The sequence below is a fragment of the Corylus avellana genome, chromosome 8 (genome assembly GCF_965113065.1).
Source record: "Corylus avellana chromosome 8, dhCorAvel1.hap1.2, whole genome shotgun sequence".
Lineage (NCBI taxonomy): Eukaryota > Viridiplantae > Streptophyta > Magnoliopsida > Fagales > Betulaceae > Corylus > Corylus avellana.
In genome coordinates, this window is record NC_142497.1 from 12,304,434 (window position 1) to 12,326,798 (window position 22,365).

General features: G+C 37.8%; 1 pseudogene; it reads left to right on the plus strand.

The window, feature by feature from the left end:
* The first annotated feature begins 6,907 nt into the window (after positions 1 to 6,907).
* On the plus strand, positions 6,908 to 20,983 carry LOC148584137 (uncharacterized; annotated as a pseudogene).
* Positions 20,984 to 22,365: the final 1,382 nt, after the last annotated feature.

The following is a 22,365-nucleotide window of genomic DNA, read 5'->3' on the forward strand; positions in this document are numbered from 1 at the left end:
TGACCACCAAGTTTCTGAAGAGGTTTTTCCCAGCCCAAAAGACAAAACAACTTAAAAGGGAACTTCAAATGTTTCAACAACGAGACGGAGATTTGTTCTTTGAGGCCTGGGATCACTTCAATTCCTTGCTTCTAAAGTGCCCATATCACAACATCCCTCAAGATGAGCAGGTACAAATTTTTTATGAAGGTTTAGATGATACTAACAAAGGAATGGTTGATACAGCTTGTGGAGGTATACTGATGGAGAAGAGCAGTGATAAGTGCCAAAATATTCATATTTTAGCCCTTAAACCTACATGTGTTAATTCCTTAGTGTTGCTAGTTTATGCCATTTTATTCATTTTCTATATCTTTTGTTTCTTTGTAGGCCTTTGGAAGAAAAGGAAGAAAATCTGGAAGTATTAAGCTTAAAGAGCAAATTTGGGAAAAGCTGAAGACTCTAGTAGTGCAATTGATGGCAGGAGACCGGCGATCGTGCACACTACAAGCAAGAGAAACAGACGAGCGCTAGTGGGCGCAAGCAACAACCTTGATCGCACCTACGATCGAGCACCTAACACATATGATCAATTGCAGTCCTGCGATCGAGCACACTCGTGCGCTAGAGGACAATAAGTTGTGGCCAGAATGCCCTTTCCTTCCATATTAGGGTTTTCCAAATCCCACTTGTAATAGGACTAAACCCTACAAATTTTCTAGGTTTACTAGTATAACAAGGACTTCTAAAGGCCTATAAATAGACCTCTTAGCTTCTAGGAAAAAGGTATAGAGAAAGAGGCACAAGCTCTGGAAAGAAACTGAAGGCTAGATAAAGAGGAGTTTGGGTATTTTTTCTCTTCCACCTTTTATTTTTATTATGTAGTTTATATTTTATTTAGGGTAGATTGAAGCCCTAGTCATGACTATTTATGATTTCAATATTGGCGCCTATGCTACAATTATATTTTGGTGTATTTAACTTGATTAATTCCTATTATCTTGAATTTCTCATATGTGTTTGTCTGATCAACATATGCATCTGGTATGGACTAGTTAATTAAATCAATTTAGATGACCGAGTCCTGTGTTTAATAAGAGTAATAAAATAAATCCACACCGGGTTCTTGGCTTAATCAACATGGGGAACCGTGACAATACACCCATGCCCTAGGCCTCATGTGTTTGTCGATTTTCATAGATTTATGCTTTCTTAAAAAACAACTTAGTATACACCCATGCTAAATCCTTTAAGAAATAAAAGAATTAGAGTATACCCATGCCCTTAGGTTGGCAAACATTAATTATACTGGTATGATTGGCGCATTGGCATACTGTTATCTTAATTAGTCTGATTAGTGGTGGATATCAAAACCCTAATCCTTTGTAGTTTTAGTTTATCTTTTATTTTATTTCTTTATTTTAAATTCAATCATGACAATTGAATTTTATCTGTTTGATTAAATTGGAAATTACTCCTAAACATAATTTACCAATCCTTGTGAGAATGATCTCGTATTTGTCTGCTATCTTATTATTTGATCTTGTACACTTGCGAGTAAAATGTACCAAGTATTTGCCTATTAATTTAGGTGGGTATTTGGTACATTAGAGGTGCGATCGAGCACATTAGTGAGATCGAGTGCACCTCACGGTGCGATCGATCGCACATCCGAATAGCAGCACAGTTACTGCACTAATTATAGATCTGATTTTTTTTTTCTTCTATTTCATGCAGGGTCAATTGAGTCTACATCTTCGTAAGTTTTATTTTTAATGTTGTTTTTATTTTCCCTTTTAATTTTAACTTTTTGTTATTTTATTTTTAATTTCACACATGTGGGAAGGCATTTCGACAACCTATGGACCATGTTCATTATGCCATGACCCTTATCACCATGTTAGAGAAGAATGTCCTACAATGAGACAAATTTCTAACAAAATTAATGGGCATAAGAACACACTGTTCTCTAGACCGGGGAACGACAACTATCTTGATTCCTGCAACCCAACCTGGAGCCAACAGTCAAATTTCTCAGTGCAAGCTCAAGCTCCTAGAAATCATGCTCCACAATTTAATGAACTGCATCATCAATCATAGCCGCATTTCTATGATCAGATAGATGCCATGCAGAAGACATTAAATATGACTGTAAACTCCATGACTAAGAACATCCTGCCCATTCAGCCAGCCACCCAACTCCAGATATGTGCCATATGTTCTCATTTTGATCTTTCTACTGAAACTTGTCATTTGTATTCATCTGCAAATCAAGAGCAAGAGTCAAAGCTGAATAACCTGGAGAGTATGCTACGCACCCTAATGACTTCGCAATAGCAATTGATGACTGATCAAAAACAAATCAATACAGGAGCCGATCATGCGTTTCAAAGAATTAATCAAGCCATTCAAAGACTGGAAGCACAAATGGGACAATTGGCCAGGGAGTTGAGTGCATCTCCCATTAATTGGCCTCAACAATACCAAGAAGAAGAGTGTTAAAGTGAGTTGATGGAAAACCCCAATGGACAATACATGAAGGAAGAGTGCACCTATTATCCTGTGCAAGCTGTCATACTGAGGAGTGAAGAGGTGGTTGAAAATCTAGTAGAAGAGGGGAAGGAGGAGCAAACCGAAGTTCCACAGGATCCACATCAGGAAAAAGAAGAGAGCACTAAGATTTCTTCAACATTAGCTCTTATTCCTGAAACACCAAGAGGCCAAGAGAGAAGTCTGTTAGAGCTACCACTTGAGCAAATTGAGGACATCAAGATAGAGAAGCTCCCTGAGTTTTCTTCCTACTTTATTCCAGTTCATGATTCCCCACTGGATGAGAAACTATTTGAGGAAACTCAAAGTGGTCCTCCCCGATCTATAGGCATTCGGAAGCATCTTGCAATAGAAAGAATTCATTCCCTTTGGTACAACAAAAGAAAAGACTGGTGCTTTAAGGTTAAAGTGCCACAGTCTGGCTAAAGACGTTAAACTTAGCACTCATGGGAGGCACCTCAAAGCATATCCTTTTAATTTTCTTCTTTATTTGTTTTATTTTATTTTTATTTTTATTTTTAGCTCTTCTAGTTTTCCGTTATTATTTTAGTGTTTTATTTTGCAGGGACAAGTGTGCTTCAGTTCAAGTTTGGGGGTGTGCTATGAGCCATGCTATTCCAAACAATTTCGTCCATATCCCAGTAAATTCTTTCCATATTATAGACACATTAGGGACAATGTGTAATTCAAGTTTGGGGGTATGGGAGACACTTAACACACACTTTGTCCCAGTTTTATTTTATTTTTATTTTTTTTGTTTGTGAAAAGAATATATATATCTGTGTGTGTGTGTGTGTGTGTGTGTTTATATTTTTCTTAAAATTTTGGTTGATCTTAAAAATTGTGATTTGATTTCATTGGTGAGCTTAAAATTTTGAACACATGATCTGATAATTGAGTTTTTCTGTTTGGTTACTTACTTAGGACAATTGAGAATTCACTTGTTTGATATGATCACTGATAAGCTTTTCACTAAGTAACTAGACCTCTTGCCTCAAAGCATTGAGTGTTCACGTCAAAAGGTGAAGAATTTTTATTTGGTTAATGTCATGGTTAGTTTGGTTTCGTAGCCTTTTTGACTCGAGTTAGTAAGTCCTAGGGGTGTCTCTACACCTAATGCCCTAAAACCATCTGGTTTGGGAGTCATTGACTTAACACTCGTTACATGGGTCAATTAGAAAGCTTAAGGGAACCAAGTGTGGCACAACCTGACAAAGAAGAAAAAAAAAAAAAAAAAAAAAAAAAAGGAAAAGAAAAATATGCCATTATTGTTCATTCTAATAGGGATTTTAGTGAACCTTCAGATATTGAGACATTGCAATTGCACATTGGAAATAATTGGAAGTTTCATATTTATGTGCTAGTTCACATTACACTGTTTCGAACTTGTGATGCCTTAGCATGTCTTTTGTAAGTGATTAAACTTTAAAATTCCAATTCATTATGAAGATGGAGTTTATCCTTTTTAAGCTTGCTTATGAATAAAAATCATAGTTTTGAGTGATACCTTAATTTTTGAATAACATGAACTCTTGCATGATGTTTGTGGGTAACATTCCTCGAAAACCCTCATGAGACTTCACTCGTCCTCTAGGGAATTCCTAGGAGTCTAAAAGGCTTGTTGCATATGCTAAATGAAATCGTACATCCCACGAAAAATAGATTTAGCTTTTTGTTTTCTGTTTGTTCATTTAGTTTTTAGTATCGTATTGCTAAGGGACTAGCAATATGTAAGTTTAAGGGTGTGTTAAGTGCCAAAATATTTATATTTTAACCCTTAAACTTATATGTGTTAATTCCTTAGTGTTGTTAGTTTATGCCATTTTATTCCTTTTCTGCATTTTTTGTGTCTTTGAAGGCCTTTGGAAGAAAAGGAAGAAAACCTGAAAGTATTGAGCTTAAAGAGCAAATTCGGGAAAAGCGAGAGGCTCTGGTAGTGCAATCGATCATAGGGGATCTGTGATCGAGCGCACTGCAAGCGGAATGACTAGACGAGCACAAGGCATGAGCTCGTGCACACACAAGGAGACTCGATCGCAGATGTGCGATCGAGCGCACATGGGCTGCGATCGATCACACCCGTGCGCTGGAGAACAATGAGCTGCGGCCAGAATGCCCTTTCCTTCCATATTAGGGATTTTCAAGTCCCACTTGTAATAGGACTAAACCCTATGAATTTTCTAGGTTTACTAGTGTTTCAAGGACTTCTAGAGGCCTATAAATAGACCTCTTAGCTTCTAGGAAAAAGGTGTGGAGAAAGAGGCACAAGCTCTGGAAAGGAACTGAAGGCTAGATCAAGAGGAGTTTGGGTTTTTCTTCTCTTCCACCTTTTATTTTTGTTATGTAGTTGATATTTTATTTAGAGCTAGATTGAAGCCCTAGTCATAACTATTTATGATTTTAATATTGGCGCCTGATAAGCGTCGAATGTTGCACATTCAAGCCCCTTAATTTACATATGTTAATTCCTTAGCATTGTTATTTGTTTGATTTTGTTTTGTTTTTGTGTTTTCAGGATATAAATCAAGATGCAATTAATTCCATTGATTTTGGGCTTAAAAGCACACTTTGAGAAGACCTAGAAGATATGGTTAAACTTAACCAATCATGGTTAAGTTTAAATCAAATAAAGAAAAGGATTAATTCGAAATTTCTCAAATTGGAGTCAAAATCGGATTGGATTCAATTTTGGATTCTGCATACGTCTCGGTATTTTGGCTATAACTTTCAGCTCAAATATCCGATTGAGGTGATTCAAGCGGCACTGGAAAGCCAACTCAAATTTCTACAAATCATTGTGAAATAGTATTTTCCTAATTCAGAGTGTCGCATTGCCAAAATTGCCCCGCAAGATAGGAACGCAATTCTGGGCGAATCCTATTCCGATTTGGACTTAGGTTTTCTTTATCATAATTGGACTTGGACTTAAATCTCCGAAATTTATAGGATTCCTAGGGCTTCTAGGACTCTCCTAAGCCCTATAAATAGGCCTCTAAGCATTGAGAAAAAACACACCGCCTCTTAGAGCAAAATTCAGTAAATTGTCTTTGGAGCTTAGGAGATCATGAGCGGCTAAACCCCTTCGTGGGGTATTGATGTAGCCCTATCCAAGCACAATGGTTTGATTGTATTTAATTTCTAGATTTTCAATTTATGCATGTTGATTGTATAATTATGAGGATTGCTACAATTGATTTATGTTCTTAATTATTAAATGCAATTGCTCTTAAATTCCAAAATCAATATTTGTGAAATTCTTCTCTTGTCTTAGAAAGTATTTTACTTTTATTGATCTCAAATCATTCTTGTTTTCTGTGATTATGAGGATGATGGTTATACAATGGGTTTAATTGACATATGATCAATAGGATTTGATAGGCCATGCCTAGGGAAGACGGATTGTACTACACCCTAGTTTAGTGCAATTTAGGTAGACAGTCCGTGCCAACCGAAGATGGGTTACACTTATTCATTGATTGTATGTATCCTGTTATAGAATTTGATAATTTATACCTAGGGAAGACGGCTCGTACCGCGTCTTAGTGGTTAGGTGGACAATCCGTGCCAACCGAAGATAGATTATGCTTATTCTTTAATAAGGTAGTTTCTTGTCTATTTATAACATGCATAGAATGAATTTATGGGATTAATTATGATTGACCATTGTTGTGCGGATAGAGGTGAAGTCAATACCCTACTCTCTCTTTCTTATTTTAAATCTCTTTTATTTTCATGCACTTTAGTTTTTAAGCAAATCAAATCAAAACCCCTTTTAATTAAGTTAACTTTGATCTTTTAATTTTGATAATTAAACCCTTGCAGTCCTTGAGGTTCGACACCCTCTCTATAGCCGTATCCTACAAAGATTCGTCCTATTGCGAGTGGTTATTTTTATAATTGATATTTTTGGTCACAAAAATACCACATCAATTTTTGGCGCCGTTGCCGGGGACTGCTTAACGGTTTTATTGTCAAATTTTAGAGATTAACTTTAGCTTAATAAATTATTTTCCTGTTTTAAGTTGCTAAATTTTAATTCTGTTTTGCGTTGATTTTATTCTTTTTCAGAAACTGCAAACAGGTCTGTAAGCTGCCTTCTCTGTGACTGCGATCGAACGCACCCTACCGTGCGATTGAGTGCACTTGCGGCATCCTGCATCCAGACCCTAAGTGCACACTAAGGCCGTTTGTGAGCTTGTTTGTTTTCTGTTTTAGCTTAATTTTTTTTGTTTTCTTTTAAATTTCTGTTTAGTTTATGCTAGGTCGTCGTTCTTTATCTTTTCCATTAATTTCTTGCGACCTTGAAATTGAACGCACTCTTAGACGAATTAGATCCCAAAAGAACTTTAATTTGCTAGAAGAGCGTTCCACTGAGACCATGGGGGACGGTAACCACGTAGCATTGCAAGATCACTATCTTCCTACCACTTACACTACTCCCACATGTCTTCGGTTGCCTGAAATTACGGCAACCCATTATGAAATTAAGCCTAGCACTATACGAAGTTTACCTTCCTTCTTAGGGCTTAGCACTGAAAATCCTTATGAATTCCTCAATGATTTCGAATCAATCTGTGAGACCACTAAAATGAATGGATTCACTGAGGATGCCCTAAGGATGCGTCTTTTTCCTTTCTCCCTCAAGGAAAAAGCCAAACATTGGTTCTAGTCCGTAACACCCAATTCTATCACTTCTTGGGCTCAATTGCAACAAGAATTTCTTAAGAAGTACTTTCCCATAGGCATGACCAATGATACTAGGAGAGCCATTACTACATTCTCCCAGTACGAGGGAGAGGATTTCCATGAGACTTGGGATAGGTTGCAGACCTTGCTTAGATCATGTCCACACCACGCTGTCCCAAAATGGCAGCTAGTGCAGTGTTTTTATGATGGCCTGACCGAGTCCAATAGAAAAATGGTAGATGCATCATGTGGGGGGACATTCATGTTGAAAAGTGAAAATGAAGCATGGTCTATGTTTGAAAACTTAAGTAACAATTCTCTTCAGCAGGTTTCCGCCAGACGAAGGGCACCAGCACCTAAAACACCCAAGACGGAGAGTTTGTATGAAGCAGGCCATTCCCCAAACATAGCCAACCAAGTAGTTGAGGCTATCACCAAGAAGCTAGATCAAGTTTTGATGACTGCTGGTTTTACTCCTAATACTGCTCACAGGCACACACCACATAAATCTTGCTCATTTTGTTCAAGTCCTATGCATCATGAAAATAATTGCCCTCTTGCTGGAAATTATATTGATGTTGCTAATGAGCAGGTTAATGCAGCTTTCTCCAAACCAGGTAATGATCTGTACTCCATTTCCTACAACCCCGGGTGGAGAAATCATCCCAATTTCTCATGGAAGAACTCAAATTCGGGCAACTCAGCCCCAGGGCCATACAATCAAGCTCAATCCAACAGGCAGCCTTACCAACCTCAGTCCACTTACCGGCCTCCACAACAGCACTACCAGTCTCCATCAGAGTCTAATTTTGAGGATCAGATTCTAAAAGCAGTGAATGAGCTAACCAGCGAGATAAAGCAGTCAATCAAATCTCAAGAGGAAAGAGTAAACTCACATACCCACTCCATTGCCAAACTAGAAGCTCAAGTTGGACAACTTGCCAATACCCTCAACAGGAGGGAAGAAGGAAAGCTTCCAAGTCAGCCAGTGACCAACCCTAGGGGACTATACGTGGTAGAAGGAAGCACATCTCAGCTGGAGCAAGTTCAAGCCGTCACCACATTGCGAAGTGGAAGACTGGTTGACAATCATGTGGAAGAAAAGAAGGATTAGCAAATCGAGGCCCCACAGAATCTGCATCAGGACAAGGGTAAACAAGTAAGCATCGAGGCATCTTCATCATCTACCCCCACTCCTGAGGTACCATATGAGCCTAAGGCCCCTTTCCCAGAACATCTCAAGGCACCTTCCCACTTCGGGAAACAAGGAGAGAAGATACAAGACATGATGGAAACCTTCAAGCAGGTTCAAATCAACATCCCACTCCTTGAGGCCATCAAGCAAATTCCAGCCTATGCAAAGTTTCTCAAAGACCTATGCACTCAAAAGAGGAAGAATCAGAAGCACATTCCCAAGAAGGTCATTCTCACCGAGCAAGTAAGCTCTCTGATTCAGCATAACACTCCTCCAAAGTTCAAAGACCCTGGAGCGCCTACAATTTCATGCGTCATCGGAAACACCGAGATTGAGAGAGCTCTCCTCGACTTAGGAGCTGGTGTTAATTTGCTTCCATACTCGGTATATCAAAAACTGGGCCTAGGGGAATTGAAACCGACAAGTACTGTCTTGCAATTGGCTGACCGCTCGATCAAGAAACCCCGCGGGATTGTGGAGGATGTCATTATCAAGGTGGACAAGTTCTACTATCCAGTTGACTTTATAGTTTTGGACACAGAACCTGTCCCAAATCCAGAGAAGCAAATTCCTGTCATCCTTGGGCGACCTTTCCTTGCCACAGCCAATGCATGCATAAATTGCCAAACCGGAGTAATGAAGATCTCCTTTGGAAATATGAAGATCAGATTGAACATCTTCAATGCCTTCCAGAATGCTCCTGATCAGAATGCATGTTACCTCTTGGATGACATTGGAGAAACTGTTGAAGACCCACTTCCTGATCCTCCATCTAGAGCCCCATCATGGAGCAACCCACCGGAGCCAATGCCTCTCACTTCAAGTACTCCACCACCTGATGACAACCCCACAGGGGACATATTTCATTCAAAAGTTGCTGAAGTTAATTTCATTGGGGTGGAAAATTTTTTTGCAAATTCCCTGGCTACCCCAGTTTTTGAGAACTCCCATAGAGACAAGAGGTTGATCATGAAATCAGTTCGGGACAAACACCCTGAACATTATCATGGGGAGCATCAAGACCTATTCGCTGGGAGAGGCAGTTTCGGGATGTTAAGAAGAATCCTCTTCCTTGTGGAATGCTACATGATCATAAAGAAGAAGGGATGGAAGAGCTTGATTGGACTTCTGAAGGATCGAGGTAAGATCCTTCAGGACTCGGACTTACATTGAGAAATACCTCCTAGGATCAAGTGCAGGCCCTGTGCGCTTGACCCTCCACTCCACCAGGGCAAATGATCTCCATCCAGGTTTATTTTATCCATTGTTGTTTCATTCTTTGTTTATCTTTTTACAACAATGTGTGCACTTGATTGGTATTTGGATGGAGTATCACTTTATTTTTAGGACATGTGTTTTTGCATTCAAGTTTGGGGGTATAATATGCCCACATCTGCTCATTCAGGTATTCCTATACTCTTGATCTTATTCTTTAGTTCTATACATCCATTGAGGACAATGTATGATTTAAGTTGAGGGGTATGGAAAAACAAAACACAATCCATTATTATTATTATGTCATTCTTAAGCATATGGTTGAGCTTTGATTTTGGTTTGAAATTCATTGATAGGCTTAAAGTTATGAACACATGATCATATGACTTAGGGATTTTAAGTCTTGTTACTTACTTTTGGCAACATGAGATACTTATTTCAATTTAAATCTATATTGAGCACACTAGCACATGTTTGTGAGGTATGAATTTTGAGACCAATTATGTTTGTTTTCAATATCTTGAATTTTGTTGGGTGATATATTGGGTGAATAACTTTGGCATACTATAAAAAAAATAAATAAATAAATAAATGAAAAAAAAAAATCAATCAAGTTTGAATTTTTCACTGAGTAACCGGACCTCTTGCCTCATTAAGCAGTGAGTGTTCGCGTCAAAAAGTGAAATTTTTTGGGTTGATTAATAAAATGGCTAGCTTAGCTTCGTAGCCTTTTGACTCGAGTTAGTAAGTCCTTAGGGGTGTCTTTACACCTAGTGCCCTAAAGCCATTTGGTTTGGGTGACATTGGCCTAACACTCGATACATGGGTCAACTAGAAAGCTTAAGGGAGCTAAGCATTGCAAAGCCTACAACAAGAAAAAAAAAAAAAAAAAATGTATGCCTTGGTTGTTTCATTTGATGTGAAGTCCAATAAATTCTGAGATGTTGATTCATTCATACTGGAATTATTTTGAAGCCTCATGATTATGTGTTAGTTCACTTTGCATTAATTGAAATTTATGTATCACAATCTGCTATTTGTAAGTGATTTGACTTGTAAATTCCTTGGAATTTTGAAGATGAAGTTTATAATTTTAAGCTTGCTAATGAATGAGAACCATTATTTTTGTGATACTTTATTCTCTTGAATGACATACTGATGACAATGTTTGTGGGTATCATTCCTGGAAAACCCTCACGAGACTTCACTCGTCCTCTAGGGAATGCCTAGGGGTTTAAAAGGCTTGTTGCATATGCTAAATGCAATCGTACATCTCACGAAAGATGGACTTATCTTTTTGTTTTTCAGTTTATTTTCTGTTTTGTATTGCTAAGGGACTAGCAATATGTAAGTTTGGGGGTGTGATAAGCGTCGAATGTTGCACATTCAAGCCCCTTAATTTACATATGTTAATTCCTTAGCATTGTTATTTGTTTGATTTTGTTTTGTTTTTGTGTTTTCAGGATATAAATCAAGATGCAATTAATTCCATTGATTTTGGGCTTAAAAGCACACTTTGAGAAGACCTAGAAGATATGGTTAAACTTAACCAATCATGGTTAAGTTTAAATCAAATAAAGAAAAGGATTAATTCGGAATTTCTCAAATTGGAGTCAAAATCGGATTGGATTCAATTTTGGATTCTGCATACGTCTCGGTATTTTGGCTATAACTTTCAGCTCAAATATCCGATTGAGGTGATTCAAGCGGCACTGGAAAGCTAACTCAAATTTCTACAAATAATTGTGAAATAGTATTTTCCTAATTCAGAGTGTCGCATTGCCAAAATTGCCCCGCAAGATAGGAACGCAATTCTGGGCGAATCCTATTCCGATTTGGACTTAGGTTTTCTTTATCATAATTGGACTTGGACTTAAATCTCCGAAATTTATAGGATTCCTAGGGCTTCTAGGACTCTCCTAAGCCCTATAAATAGGCCTCTAAGCATTGAGAAAAAACACACTGCCTCTTAGAGCAAAATTCAGTAAATTGTCTTTGGAGCTTAGGAGATCATGAGCGGCTAAACCCCTTCGTGGGGTATTGATGTAGCCCTTTCCAAGCACAATGGTTTGATTGTATTTAATTTCTAAATTTTCAATTTATGCATGTTGATTGTATAATTATGAGGATTGCTACAATTGATTTATGTTCTTAATTATTAAATGCAATTGCTCTTAAATTCCAAAATCAATATTTGTGAAATTCTTCTCTTGTCTTAGAAAGTATTTTACTTTTATTGATCTCAAATCATTCTTGTTTTCTGTGATTATGAGGATGATGGTTATACAATGGGTTTAATTGACATATGATCAATAGGATTTGATAGGCCATGCCTAGGGAAGACGGATTGTACTACACCCTAGTTTAGTGCAATTTAGGTAGACAGTCCGTGCCAACCGAAGATGGGTTACACTTATTCATTGATTGTATGTATCCTGTTATAGAATTTGATAATTTATACCTAGGGAAGACGGGTCATACCGCGTCTTAGTGGTTAGGTGGACGATCCGTGCCAACCGAAGATAGATTATGCTTATTCTTTAATAAGGTAGTTTCTTGTCTATTTATAACATGCATAGAATGAATTTATGGGATTAATTATGATTGACCATTGTTGTGCGGATAGAGGTGAAGTCAATACCCTACTCTCTCTTTCTTATTTTAAATCTCTTTTATTTTCATGCACTTTAGTTTTTAAGCAAATCAAATCAAAACCCCTTTTAATTAAGTTAACTTTGATCTTTTAATTTTGATAATTAAACCCTTGCAGTCCTTGAGGTTCGACACCCTCTCTATAGCCGTATCCTACAAAGATTCGTCCTATTGCGAGTGGTTATTTTTATAATTGATATTTTTGGTCACAAAAATACCACATCAGCGCCTTTGCTACAATTATATTTTGGTGTACTTAACTTGATTAATTCCTGTTATCGTGAATTCCTCATATGTATTTGTCTTATCAACATATGCATGTAGTATGGACTAGTTAATTAAATCAATTTGGATGACCGAGTCCTGGGTTTAATAAGAGTAACAAAAGAAGTCCACACAGGGTTCTTGGGTTAATCAACATGGGGAACCGGGAGCATAGACCCATGCCCTAAGTCTCATGTGTTTGTTGATTTCCATAAATTTATGCTTTCTTAAAGAACAACTTAGTATACACTCATGCTAAGTCCTTTAAGAAAGAAAAAAATTAGAGTATATACCCATGCCTAATTCATTGCTTAGGAAAATCTATAGCTTAAGGAGTATACACCCATGCCCTTAGGTTGTCAAACATTAAATATACTGGTATGATTGGCGCATTGGGATATTGTTATCTTAATTAGTCTGATTAGTGGTGGATATCAAACTCCTATCCTTTTTTAGTTTTAATTTATCTTTTATTTTATTTAATTAGTCTGATTAGTGGTGGATATCAAACTCCTATCCTTTTTTAGTTTTAATTTATCTTTTATTTTATTTCTTTATTTTAATTCAATCGTGACAATTGAATTTTATCTGTTTGATTAAATAGGAAATTACTACTAAACATTTTGCCGATCCTCGTGGGAATGATCTTGTATTTGCCTGTTATACTATCGTTTGATTTTGTGCACTTACGAGTAAAACCTACCAAGTATTTGCCTATTAATTTAGGTAGGTATTTGGCACAACATTCATGGCGTCACCTCTTTCAATGAGAAGCAAAATATGATAAAAAGATCAAATGTTTATCAATATTGTGACTAAACATATTCTTAGAAATTTGCTTTTGAAATCGTTATAGAAAGAACCGATGTCATAATCATTGCTGAAAAAGGTGAAACACCCATAGGATTTACTCTGTATAAGTTCTCTTGACTTTATGACTTGCATATAAATTGTTCATGAACTCTTATGTTATGTGCATATAATATGGTTTATATGTGCTTCTCTTTGATTATGTTGTCTTGAATTTATGACTTGCATATAATATGGATTGTATGCCTTTTTATAATGTTCATGTACTATTGTATGAGGTACATATAATATGGGTTATATGTGTTATATGCTTCTTCTATTGTGACATTTTGGTGTACATATAACATGTGTTATATGTTTTTCTTGATACAAACTCATGTGAGTAGGTTATTAGATAATAGTGTTGGAGGTGTCTCCCACTTTATGTTTTAATGCTATGCTTGTAATGAGTTTGTTATTGTTTTCAGAGAATAGGTACATTAACATATTCCATCAACCAAAGTCTAGTAGTGGTTTGTTAGGCTAGGGTTAGGGTTGTAAATTGTTATTTAATTGTAATTGTTGTTATCTCTGATGTTTTTGGGTTTTGTCACTGAATGGCCAAAAGGGGAGATTGTTAGGTTGTATTTGGCCTTATTCAATGATCAAAACATGTGTTTGTATTTTCCCATTTCTTTCCCTTGTGTCAGGGTAAAGATTGGAGGTGTTTGGCTTTTGTCATTAAATGGCCAAATGAGGAGATTCTTAGGTTTAGTTTGGCCTTATTTAATGATCAAAACATTTGTTTGTAATTTACCATTCTTCCCCAAGTGTTGGGGTGAAGATTGGATGTTTGTAAGAGTTCTTTGCCTTCCCCGTTGGATATGGTGTCAGAATGGGCATGTGACGGGTCTGAAGGATAGCTCTCTGGTTTACCGTCAGGAGTGAATGGGACAAGTGATGGGAAGTTACTATTTTCTTGTCAGAAGTACTGTTAGGACGAGACATGTAACAGAGAGTTACTGTTTTCTTGTCAGGAGTTGCATCAGGATGAGGATGTAACGAGATTGAAGCTGAAGCTACTGTTTCCTCGTCAGGAACCCCATTAGGACGGGCTCGTAACGGGACCAAAGCTGAAGCTACTGTTTTCTCGTCAGAAGTCTCTTTAGGACGGGCTCATGACAGGTATTTAGATCTACTTTTTACGCTTTATGTCTTAACGAGGATTAAGTCCCGTTATGATGAGGATGGCTTACAATATCAAATTTTGGCCTTCCCGTCCTCACGAAAGATAATCCCCATTAAGATGGAAAGAAGTAAAATTTAGATCTATAAATACCTATCTTATTTTCAGAACTCTTTGAACCTCTCTATTTCCATTTATTCTCTTCTGAGTTTGGAGGTTCCCGGTAAAGAAATTGTTGCTACTATCACTCATGGAAGTGATACCTTTCACCGTTGGTTGTACCAAGTAAGGTTGCCTAAAAGGCTTTGTTTGTGCCTTCTCGCTTACTTGGAGTTTTTTGTGTTGATTTCAAACCATGCCATACACATCACTCAACCGCAAAGAAATCTACCAAAAGGTCGGTAAGGAGATGCACTGCATAAAGATGGTCAGGATAGAGACAAGCTGGGAAGCTTGTTGTTCTTACTAAGTCTAGAGGTCCTCTAGGGAGTGAGTATTCTGTAGTCTGTAACTCTGAATCTTCATATAGTAGTTTTTGGGGTTTGGCTGCCTCAGAGTGGTTTTTCCAATTGAGGTGCAGGTTTTCCACTTTGTCGACAAATCTTGTGTTGTGGTTCTGTGAATGTTCTTTATTGTTGTGTTGGTTTATTATTAAGCATAGCTATTTATTTTCCTTGTATAAACTGCTTATGCATTTGTTTTGGTTATATAAATCGCTTATGCGTTTGATTTGAGGCTAGAACACGATCCTTCACTTATGCATTTGATTTGGGGGTAGAACACTATCCTTGTTGTTTTATCACAAATATTTTAGAAACACTCATTGTTTTCATTAGTTTTTTGAAAACGTACTAGGATCGTGTTCTCCCTCTAATCACCAAATAATCAAAACATGGAACTAAGTGATTTAATAAAATAAAACATGCACAACAAAATTAAACAACATCACAAACACAACACAAAATTTGTTTACGAAGTGGAAAACCCTATGAACCAATCAAAGGTAAAAACCACTCTGGGGCATCCAAACCCAAGAAATCACTAGATGAAGATTTAGAGTTATAGACTAGATGATACTCACAACCTGGAGGATCTCTAGACTTAGTAAGAATAACAAGCTTCCTAGCTTGTCTCCACCACTCTGGGGCAACCAAACCCGAGAAATCACTAAATGAAGATTCAGAGTTACAGACTAGACGATACTCACAACCTGGATGATCTCAAGACTTAGTAAGAACAACAAGCTTCCTAGCTTGTCTCCATCCTGACCATCTTCACAGAGTGTGTTGTGAAAGTTTTTTGTACTCGCAGGTACACGAATCGGTTTGCAATATAATGCTGCAAGTGCGAGGTCGAACCCATAGGGAATTGTGTTTATGAAAACAATTATATCTAAACCAATTAAATCTTAACCTAGTTCCAAAAGGTGAGAGATTTTTGAATAGAAAATCAAAAGCATAAAGTGAAAATTATGAAATAACGAAGCACTAACGTTTTAGAATCGACACTCACAAAATCATAGCAACATATTCTCATTGTCAATAATATATCCGAAGTCATATGTTTGTTTTACTTCGCTTTAAAGAATTAATTAGAACAATTCAATGTATCCATTTATGCACAAATCAATGTTCAATTTAAATGAAATCATCTAATGTATCAGTTGATGAGTGCCAAATATTATATATTTGGGCCCCTTAACTTGTATTTGTTAAGCTCTTAGCTCTGTTATTTTCTGATATTTTTTTGGTAGTTTTGGTGTTTTAGTGTTTTGCAGGTCATTGAGAGAAAACTGGGGTTTGAAGGTGGAAATTGCAAAGAAGTTGAAGTCCTCTAGAAGAGCGATCGAGCGCACGCTTGCACCGCGGAAGATCTAATGAAATCCCGAGTGCACCCGCACTAACCTGGCAGCGCCGAAACCCTAGTTTAGGTTATAAATAACACATTTTTCTCTTGTAAAAGGGTATTGGAGGCGCCGTTCTCTTACTATTGTCGAATTTTCACAGTTTTCGAGCTCCTATTTTGCATTCTTTTGTAAGTGTGATTAATTTTATGCTTTCAATTGAATTCATGATGTTGCATTTAGTCATGAGAGGCTAAATCCTTCAACTAAGGTTGAAGATGAAGCTTCATCATTGACAAACTCATATATTCTCGTATTTTGTTCTTACAATTCTGACTTTGAATAAGAATGTTGTAGTTTTCCATTCAATTGGTTGATTCATCTCTTTTAACTGAATGTTATGAACTATTATGTGTTGGAGTTGGATATTTGATGTGTTTCATCCTTCGGATACATCAAATCATTTGATTGAAATCGGATATCCGTTGTGACTCGTTAATCAAACCGATACATAGGATGATTTAATTTCAATTAGATATTTGTTGTGATTTGTAAAAATGGGTGGATTCATTGAATGATTTAAACTATATTTTTGTAAAACATTGAACAACATTTTGAGCATAATAGTTTGTCGATTGTATGAGCAAATACGAGAATATAGAGTTAAGATTTGGCGAAGTGAATTATGAAACTTTCGTGTTTTCTACCATTTGATTTCATCATTTTCTTTAGTTTATATTTTATGTTGCATGAACAAATCACGAACTTTGGAACTAGGTTAAAATAGGGTTAGTTTAAATAGAAATTGATTTACACAACACAAATCCTAGTGGATAGACCTCGCACTTGCACACACACTATATTGCACACGACTCGTGCACTTGCGAGTACAATGAAATTTGCACAACAAATTCTGGCGCCATTGTTGGGGATTTGTTGATTTGTGAAAATTAATTTTTGTTTAAATTAATTTTGTTTTTCTACTAGCTATTTAGATTTTTGTTTTATTTTTCTGCAATTTTAATTTTTTTTTTTCATTTGTTTTTTGGTTGTTTCTACCATTTTGATCTTAAAAAAAAAAAAGAGTTTGTTGTTTATGTTTTTTCTGCACTTTCGGAGAATTTCAGTCCCTGCCAGTACGCTCATCTCACCTCAGCTGCGATCGAGCACACTCAAGCATTTTCCAGCAAGCAGGTCGCATGCCTGCGCTCAATCCACTCCGCAAGTGTGCACAAGCGCACAGCAAACATACATCTACACTCCATCGCATAGTCCCTGCGCTCAAGTGCACTACCAAAAGCAGCTAAGCACAAATTTTTTTTGTTTTGAAATTTCTTTTGTATATTTTTGTTGATAGTTTGTTTCTATTTTTATTTATCTTTTGTTTGGTTGCTTGTTTTCTTTTTGTGAATATTTCATTGTTGTTTAGTTAGTTTGTTTGAGCACTTGTGATTGGTGTATGCTTGGTCGGAGATCCCTAAATTTAGATTTGACACCTTTAGATCCCAACATTGATAGAACTCTTAGGAGAACTCGGAGAGCACCTATTGAGAGTGAGAATAGAGGTGAAATGGGAGACCAATGAGATAACATACCCCAGAATGTGGAGCAACCTAGGGTTGAGCATGAGGATGCTAGAGTTGGGAATCCCGAGCAAGCTAGAGCTTGGAATGTGGACTTCACTACATCACTTAGGGATTTGTTTGCACCTGTTGCGACTAACTCCCATTCATGTATAGTGTTGCCACAAACCAATGCTACCCATTTTGATTTGTTCACACCTGCATCTTTGTCACAATCATCGCTGGATGAAACAATGAAGGCATTCATACAATCGAATAGCCAAACGATACAAGAGCTCAAAAACTCTTCTTTGGAAAACTGTTGTGCAAAAATCTACCTAAATTAATAGGTAAATAATTGTACGTTTTACCTGCAAGTGCACAAGGTCAACATGGTAGTATAAGGTGCAAGTACATGATCATTTCCACGAGGATTGCTGAATTTATGTTTAAAAATAGATTCCTTAAGCAAAAGCAAAATAAAAATTGATTGTTGATGTGATGATAACAAAGGGTAGGGCTTTGATATCCACCACTAATTATATTAAACTAGTATATCAATATGCCAATGCTTTGATCAAGTTATGCATATTTAATGTTTGCCAACCTAAGGGCATAGGTGTATACTCCTAAGCTATTGATTTCCCTAAGCAACGAGTTAGGCATGGGTGTATACTCTAACTCTTTTCTTCCCTAAAGGATTTAGCATGGTGTATACTAAGTTGTTCTTTAGAAAAGCATATGTTCTTTGAAAATCGACAAACACACAGGGCCTAGGGCATGGGTGTATACTCCTAGTTCCCCATGTTGATTAACCCAAGAATTGTGGTGTGGATTCTTTTGTTACTTAAGTTAAACCCAGGACTCGATCATCCAAATTGATCTAACTAACAAGTCCATACCACATGCACATGTTGATCAGGCATACACATATGAAGAATTCATGCAAGCAGGTATTAATCAAGTTAAATAGCACAACATGATCATCACAAGGCGCCAATATTGAAATATTAATTTAACATAACTAGGGCTTCAATCTAGCCCTACTAAGTAAATTAGCTACACATAGAGTTGATGTTAAACATCTTCATAAAAGAAAAGAAAAGAAAGGAAAGAATAAACCTGAGACTTGACTTGAGAGCTCCTATTCTTCTCCCTTCTCCAAGCCTACCTATTCTAAAGGCTTAGGAGTCTATTTATAGGCTTTAGAAGTCCTTGGAAAAGTAGTAAACCCTAGGGTTTTCGTAGGGTTTCAATCCTATTACAATTTGGAGTTTGAAAAACCCTAATATGGAAATAGGGACATCATAGCCTCCACTTGGAATGCCTCATGCGCACGGGTACGCTCGATCACAGGTCTGCGATCGATCCTTCTTTTGCCTTGCGCTTGATCGCTCCTGGCCTGGCTCGTGCAGCATCTTCTCTGGTATTGCGCTCGATCCAAGGTACCCTGCGATTGATCGCAGTACCAGGGAGCTCCAATTTTTCCATCTTCTCTTTTTGAGCCTAAATCACCTAGTTTTACTTCACTTTCTTCCAAAAGCCTGTAAAAACATCAAAAACACAAAAAGGAATTAAAATGGCCTAATTAACTACAACCAAAGGATTAAAACATGAAAGATAAGGGCTAAAAATATGAATATTTTAGCACTGATCAAAAACACCCAAGCGATAGATGAAGTGAAGAATGCCACCATGGTTAACACGCAAGCAATTGTGAAGATGGAGAGTCAGATTGGACCGATAGCCAATCACTTGGGTGAGAGAGAAAAGGGAAAGTTTCCCAGTCAACCCGTGCCCATCCCAAAAGGATAATATATGGTTGAAAATTCCTCAAGTCTTGCACACGAGCAAGAACATGTGCAGTCGATTGTCACACTGAGGTCAAGGAGACAAGTGGACAATCAAGTGGTCCTTACTAAAGAGAACCCTGCTGTGTAACAAGGGCAAGAGAGTGGCAACAAGGAGAAGAGAGATGTTGAGCCATCTACAACCACGGCCATTGTTGAGGACCCTCCTAGGTCATTTGTGCCTAAAGCACCTTACCCTGAAAGGTTGCAAGCACCCAATAAAGGAGGGAAGTTTGAGGACATTCTTGAGGTGTTCAAGTAGGTCCAAATCAATATCCCATTTTTGGACGCCATCCAACAAGTGCCTTCATATGCCAAGTTCTTGAAGGACTTATCATAGTTAAGAGAAGAACGAGTGTCCCGAAGAAAGCATTTCTAACCGAGCAAGTTAGCTCTATCCTTTAGTGCAAGTTGCCCATTAAGCATAAGGACCCTGGGTGTCCTACCATCTATTACATGATAAGAGTCAGCCGAATTGAGAAGGCTCTTTTAGATCTTGGGGTGAGTGCGAATCTCCCACCCTATTTAGTTTACCTACAATTGGGGTTAGGAGCAATGAAGCCCACATCCATGACACTTCAATTGGCTGACAGGTCAGTTAAGATACCATGGGGAATCATTGAGGATGTTTTGATCAAGGTGGATAAGTTTTACTTCCCCGTGGACTTCATTGTGCTAGACACAAAGCCCGCCTAGAATGTTGGGATTAAGATACCGGTGATTCTAGGACGACCATTCATAGCTATGGCTAACGCCCTGATTAACTGTAGGACAAGGGTGATGAAGATTTCCTTCGGAAATATGACAGTGGAGCTGAATATCTTTGATATCAGCAACCAACCACTGGAATATGATGAAGTGAGAAATGTATGCTTGATAGAGGAGATTATGGAGGAGACGGTGGATGAATCAAGCATTGAGGACCCCCTAGAGGCATGCTTTGCTCATTTTAGAGACGATTTAGACTTGGATAAGTTGCTTGAGCAAGCAAATGCGATTTTGGAGATTGTTCCTTTGGCGAGCAATGAGAAGGAGGAGATAGCAGTACCTGATCCCCCCAAGAAGGAACTTAAGCCTCTATCGGATAACCTTAAGTATAAGTTCCTAGGTCCAGCAGATTCTTTGCCTATGATTATAGATTCGGATTTGGTTGATGCTCAAGAGGAAAAATTGTTGGAGGTTTTAAGAGAGCACAAGGAAGCTATCAGCTAGACCATTGAGGATATCTCAAGGGGATCAGTCCCTCGGTGGTGATGCACAAGATACATTTAGAGGAGAATGCCAAGCCATCAATGGAGCCACAGCGAAGGCTAAACCCAGCTATGCAAGAGGTTGTGAGGGCTGAGGTGATTAAGTTGTTGCATGCAGGAATCATTTATCCAATCTCGGATAGAAAGTGGGTAAGCCCAATTCATGTCGTGCCAAAGCGAGCGGGATTGATGGTAGTAAAGAACAAGGATGACGAGTTGGTCCCAAATCATATTCCGTCAAGATGGAGAGTTTGCATAGACTACCACAAGCTAAATGCCGCCACCAGGAAGGATCATTTTCCACTCCCATTCATTGATCAGATGGTGGAACGCTTGGCTGGGCACGCATACTATTGCTTCTTGGGTAGTTATTCTGGATATAACCAGGTCCCTGTGGACCACGAAGACTAGGAGAAGATGACGTTTACTTGCCCTCTTAGGACGTTTGCCTACCGTCGCATGCCCTTTGGGTTATGCAATGCACCTGCTACTTTTCAGCGGTGCATGATCAGTATTTTTTCTAACATGGTAGAATGTTTCCTTGAGGTTTTCATGGATGACTTCTCTGTCTTCGGTTCATCGTTTGAGGAGTGTCTGCACCACCTCACCTTGGTCTTAATGAGATGCAAGGAGAAGAACCCGGTGCTCAATTGGGAGAAATTCCATTTCATGGTGAAGCACGACATTGCACTAGGGCACGTCATATCTCATCGGGGAATTGTGTTTGACAAAGCAAAGGTAGATCTGATTTTCAACCTTCCACCCCCACGTACGGTGAAGGAGGTTCGTTCTTTTTTGGGCCATGCAGGATTTTATAGGTGATTCATCCAAGACTTTAGCAAGATCGCCAGGCCCTTGTGCAAACTATTGGTGAAGGATGCCCAATTTGTATTTGATGAGGACTGCAAGATAGCATTTAGGAATTTGAAGAGAATTCTAACGTCCACACCCATTATTCAGCCACCCAACTGGGGTGTACCATTTGAGATCATGTGTGACACATAGGATTATGCAGTCAAAGCTATTTTGGGGCAGCGTGATGATAGACTCCCCCATGTTATTTACTATGCGAGCAAGACTTTGAACGATGCACATCTCTATTACTCTACCACTAAGAATGAGTTGTTGGTAGTTGTTTTTGCGCTGGACAAGTTTAGATCCTATTTGTTAGGATTTAAAATCATCATTTATTTGGATCACGCAGCATTGAAGTATCTTTTTTCCAAAAAAGATGCTAAATCTCATCTTATTTAGTTTATGTTGTCTTTTAATTTTCAAAACCAAAATCAAAAACCTTTTGGAACTAAGTTAGGATCAAATTAGTTTAGATATAAGTTGCTCTTT